The sequence below is a fragment of the Myodes glareolus genome, chromosome 4 (assembly GCF_982192425.1).
Source record: "Myodes glareolus chromosome 4, mMyoGla1.1, whole genome shotgun sequence".
NCBI classification, from domain to species: domain Eukaryota; kingdom Metazoa; phylum Chordata; class Mammalia; order Rodentia; family Cricetidae; genus Myodes; species Myodes glareolus.
The window spans coordinates 42,585,862-42,591,861 of NC_142029.1; positions in this window are offsets into that span (position 1 = coordinate 42,585,862).

Below are 6,000 nucleotides of genomic sequence, written 5' to 3' on the forward strand. Positions count from 1 at the left end.
TATAATATATTTTGAAGTTAAGAAGATAGGTTTGAAGTCAGATGGGAGGCAGGAAAATTGTGACTTCATGGAGGGCTAACAGGAAGAGAGGAGAGGAAGGGGGTGGTCATAGATGTATATTTGTTTCATATACTTTAATTTTCTTATGTGGTGTACTTTCTCATGTTGCATGATAATATCAACCAACCACCAAGAAATTATTCTTTCCCCAGTTTAATCTATCTTTAACTGTATTTATTTGTATTTTATGTGTATAAATGTTTTGTTTGTTTGTGTATCTGTGTACCACATGCCATGCCTAATGCCCTCAAAGAACAGAAGAGGGTATTGGATCACCTAGAACTATAGATGGTTGTGAGGCACCAAACCCAGATCCTTGGCAAGGGCAGCTAGTGCTCTTAACTGCTGAGCCAGCTCTCCACTCTTTCCCAGTTTATTCTTGGTTTCCTTCAGGGAAAAAAATTAATTCTCATCTCAAATATGTTTCTTAGAAAACAAATCATTTGGGGACCTTTCAAATCATGCCTTTTTACTTAAAATTATCCTTTTGTTTATTAATATAAATTTAACAGCTTTGTTTTGTCTTGATTTCATTATAATGTTTCACTTTGTTTAAGAAAATTCCCACGTAGCTGAATTATTAACTATTTTCTGATATCTATTCTCAACATGCCTGTGTCTAATTGGACTAGTTCGTTTCCCGTCGTTCTGTGGCTGTTTAGATTCATCTCCAGCAGTTCCATGTCACTCAGCCTACATTTATACTGCTGATTTTTTTTTGCAGATTTCTCAAATATTTATATTTTTTAAGCTAAAAATTCCCTATCTGCCCTCTGGGTAGTTGCCTTTCATGTTTCAAAGCATAGCTACATAACTAGCAAAGCCACGACCAAGCCCCATGATAGCCTCTCCTCTAAAGAATACATAGTTTCTAATGTCTTAACTCCAAGCACCTCATATTATGCAAGCTATTTTTATCTAGAATTGAGATTACATTTTTTTTAAAAAAAAACTCTCCAAATTAGTCATCGCAAATAGTATTCTTTTATGAGTCATTTTGTTGAGGCTTGAACATATTCTAATGCCCTCTGGAAACATAAATCTTTCTTGACTCTCACTGTACCTCTGATTCCAATTTCCTTCTTCCTGGCTTGTATCTTTTAGATGTGCTTATGTGAGGATTTATTGGTCAAAACTCTGAAATTTGGCTCATTTGGACAAGTTTGCAATCACTGTCTTTCTTAGTAGCGGAAGTGAGCACATATGTTTCTATGGGCAGACTTTATTCTCACTTGGAGGATGGTTTATTGTCAGCTGTCTTCTTTAGCTATTATGAAAAAGTCATTTTCAGGTTCAATTGACAGTCTACTTTTTTGCCTGTTTTTAAGACCTTTTCTTTATTTGCTTTTTATTTTTGTTTGTTTTGTTAACTGATTTTATTGAGGTTGAATTTACATACAGTAAAATGTCCTCATGCAAAATATACATGTTGATAAGCTTTAAAAATTCATAAACCCATGAGGCTATCATCACAACTGAAATCTATAATACTCTCATAATCCAGATGTTTATCTGTTGCTCTTTCTAATGCATTCCACACTCCCAAACCTCATTTCTCCCTCTATAGACCTGTAAATTAGAATATACTTTCCTAGAATTTTCTATAAACTTGTATAATCATATTGTATGTCTTTTATTGGTCTCATAATGTACTTGAGAATAATCCTTTTTATTACAAGTAACAAAGTACACTTTCTAGTAAAATTTGTAGTTTTATCTTTTACATTTCTGAAAATTCGATTTAACAGAGTAATAGCTATCTAACTGTCTGTCTATCTGTCTGTCTGTCTCTGGAATTTGCTGCCTATTGTCTAGCATCATCATAGAGGAAAAATATCAAAACCAAAGTTATCTTGATCCATTAAAATCCTTGGGAACTGACCATATAACTTTATGTTTTTGAACATTCTCGTTGCTCCATTGATCCATGCATTTAGACCCAAGCCTCCTTATTGTAACTTTATTGTAAGTCTTGGTCAGGTAGTAAAATTTCTTATCTTCTATCCCCATCTAAGTTAAGGTTACTATTGCTGTGATGAAAATGATAACCAAAGCAACTTGGGGAGGAAAGGGTTTATTCAGCTTACGTTTCCACATAGTTTGTCATCAAAGGAAGTCAGGACAGGATCTCAAACAGGACAGGAACCTGGAAGCAGAAGTTGATGCACAAGCTACGGAAAAGTGCTGCTTACTGGCTTGCTCCCCATGGTGGGTGGCATGTGGGCAAACAATGCTAGAGAATGAACTGAGAGTTCTACATCTTGATTCACAGGCAGTAGGAAGGAAACTGAGTGCCACAGTGTATATAGCTTGAGCATAGGAGACTCAAAGCCCACTCTCCACAGTGACACACTTCCTCTAACAAGGCTATACCTATTCCAACAAAGTCATACCTCCTAATGCTACCACTCCCTGTAAGGACCACTTTCTTTCATACCACCACAGGTTCCCTCCTTTCTGATGACTTTAACATGTGTCAAGTTGAAATAAAACTACTGCCCCTATAAGAGGAGCACTGGGACACTGCTCTGACAAGCCTCATTCATTTCTGCCTTGTAAATGTCAGAAAGGTTATATATAATTTGATGAACTGAATTCGCTTAGAGAACTTTCTTAAAACCAGTGAGCTGTGATGAGGTAGTCTAGCTTTCCAGTTTTCTCAAGATGACAGGAAATGGAATAGAAGTCCAGTGGTCAACCCTGAATGGCCACTGCTTGCCCTTTATGGAGGGAGGGTTTGTTCAGTAAAACTAGTGTATATCAGGCTGTTTGATTAATCAGAAAAAGTTACCAGCTATTTCTACAAGATACAGACACACTCTTCTCTAAATTAGGGCAATATCTACCTGGTAATATATAGTGAGGTTGCTAAATTAGGGTGTACCCCCCTCCAAACAGGGCTGTAGACATAACATGATATGGGCTTCTCTATAGACTCCACAATTGCTGCTCATTCTTGCTTTTTCCACTGTCATAGTTCTGAAAGAACTCAAAGGCATAACCTGTGAGCCAGTAGCTTACCTTCTCAATTTTCTAAGAGCTGTTTTCTCAATTTCAATAAATCCATTAGTTGAAAGATGATGTAGAGTGTCTTCTGTAGTTTATGTGTTGCTTTTATTGGCTGATGAATAAAACTATTTTGGTCAATGGCTTAGCAGAATAAATCCAGGTGGGAAATCTGAACAGAGATATATAGAGTGAGTAAGCAGAGTCAAGCAGATGCCATGTAACTGCCAAAGGAGACAGATGCTACAACCTTACTGTAAGCAACAGCCTCGTGGCAAAACACAGATTAATAGAAATGGGTTAATTTTAAGATGTAAGAGTTAGGTAGTAAAATGCCTAAGTCGTTGGTCAAGCAGTGTTGTAATTGATAAAGTTTCTGTGTGATTATTCAGGTCTGGGCAGCCAGGAATCAAAGAGCAGTCTCTGTTTACAAAATGGCACCAATGTGGGGCAACTCCTTCCACATAAAACCAGAGAGATCTTGGGAAGGAATTATAGACACAAAAGAACAGAGTTAAGCATGGCTTCTTGGTAGCAACATTTTCTCGGGTGGGCTCTGTTTGTTAGAGGCAAGCAGAGGTACGGCTCCTTTAAAAGACAGCTTCCTGGTTTGTGCTGGTGGTACATTTGTGCTCTGGCTCTTTTGGGAAGTCCTGCTATGGAGCACTTGAATGGGGATTGCAGGCAGCGTGCTGCAAGTTACTTGGTGGCAGCATGAGCCAACTGTTACCCAGAGTTGAGGTGGTAAGCACAGCTCCCACCCAGTGGTCCCAGAGCTGGTGGTGAAGTTACCTCCATCATGTTAAAAGGCCAAGAGAGGCGGAGCCAGCATCCAGGGCTGCCACAATCATGCTGCTTACCCTTGTAAAACACTCCTTATCAGAAAAGGTTTTCAGATACACACTAGGACAGATTCTGACACAACAGACTTCTAAACAAGACACAGTGATTAAAGAATTTACACAGGCTTGAGAGAGAGAGAGGGAAAAGAATATAGACAGTTATAAAAAATAAGTAGTTTTAAAAAATAAAACAAAGTCTTTAAAGAGAGAGTAAAATAGGAGTACAGACAGTCGTATATTAAAGGAGTAAAGATAATACATACTAAAAAGTTAAAGAGTAAAAAAAAGCCAGGTAAACATTGAAAATACACAAAGAATCTTGATTATGTATATTATTGTGTTTTCTTTTGAATTTCTTGATGGCAGAGAGACATTTGTTTCTGGGGGGTTTCTAAGCTAAACCAACATAAAAGTATCTTGACTTCAAATTTCGAGTCTAAGGATATCTTACTTTAGAAAAGAGTTTCTGCATTTGTTTCCACAAAAGATGAGAACCTGAAAATTCCTTCCAGACGAATGTGGTTTGATGGAACAAGACCTCCCAAAAGGCTTCCGTGAACCCTAAAATACTTTGCCCAAGAAACAACAGCAAGCAGTTTAGAGAAAATGATGCCCAAATTCCCAAAATGATTGTTTATAATCAAACTTTTAATTAAAAGCTAGTTAGATTTTCTAGATATACAGAGATATATTTCAGTTAGATAACCTTCAACACTTTAACGACCTACAGAATATGGCACTTAAAAGTTTTTAAGAACTTAGACTTTTCTCAACAGTGAGACATATCTGCTTCTGGCAGCATCAATTACTTCAGACAGATTGATGAGCATTGAAGAAACTCATCATGGAATTTGCTTCAATGTGACAAGAAACCGATCTTGCATGGAATGTTTGATGGTATGCTGTATGAACTGGACCTGCAGGACCCACAGAATAGTGACTGTTGAACTTGCCTGAAGAAAGTGAGACAGTCCTTCTAGGTTCCTGCTTCATGAAGAGTCTGCCAGACATTCTGCAGGAAACAGAAGAAAGTGACTGACAAACTGCCAATATAGGCAAAACAGTCTTTCAAATTTCCTGCCTCATGGAAAAGTCTGTCAGATACAATAGGCCTGTTTACCAAAGATGGATGTCCCAAAGTTGCAGAAGAACTTTGGGTGACTGTCCAGGCAGGGAGATGTCTCTGTCAATTCTAGAGCTTAAGAAGTTGCTTACAATGCACTTCCTGTTTACTTAGGTAATATTATATCTTTCTGGAGTGTTTGATGGAGTTGAAGATAAATAGTTATAGTTTTCCTTAGTTATGATAAAATATAAATTAGATATGAAACTTTGTAGATACAAATAGACTAAATATTGTAAATGTAATTCTTGCTTGATACCTGTTTTATTATATGCAATTTTACTATGTCAAAATTAAAACTTTTGTTTTTAATTAGACAGAAAAGGGGAGATAATGCCTGATGTCCTTCTATATATGTGTTGTTTTTATTGGTTAATGAATAAAGCAGTTTCAGCCAATGGTTTAGCAGAGTAAAGCCAGTTGGGAAATCCAAACAGATATATAGAAAGAATAGGCAGAGTCAAGCAGATGTCATGTAATTACAGAAGGACACAGACACCCGAACCTTACTGGTAGGTCACAGCTGATGATACAGAGATTGATAGAAATGAGTTAATTTAAGGTATAAGAGCTAGGAAAGAAAAATGCCTAAGCCATTGGCCAAACAGTGTTGTAATTAATATAGTTTCTGTGCAATTATTTGGGTCTGGATGGCCAGGAACCAAAAAGCAGTCTCTGCTTACAGAAAGAAAATTACCTTCAAAGTCTTAAAAAATCATTATCTCAAATTAGACTGAATAGGATATTAATTATTTCAATTCATGCCAAAACCACTTGAGGAATGGTATCATCAGAAAGGGTCATTTGGAGGGCTGGAAAGGTGGTTTAGTAGACAAAATGTTTGCTGTATAATCATGAGTATCAAATTCAGATCTCCAGAACCCATATCAGGGCTCTGTGTGTTAGTTCACATCTGTAATCCCATCATTTGTGTAGGCAGAGACAGGTGGATCCTGGAACCCAAAGCTA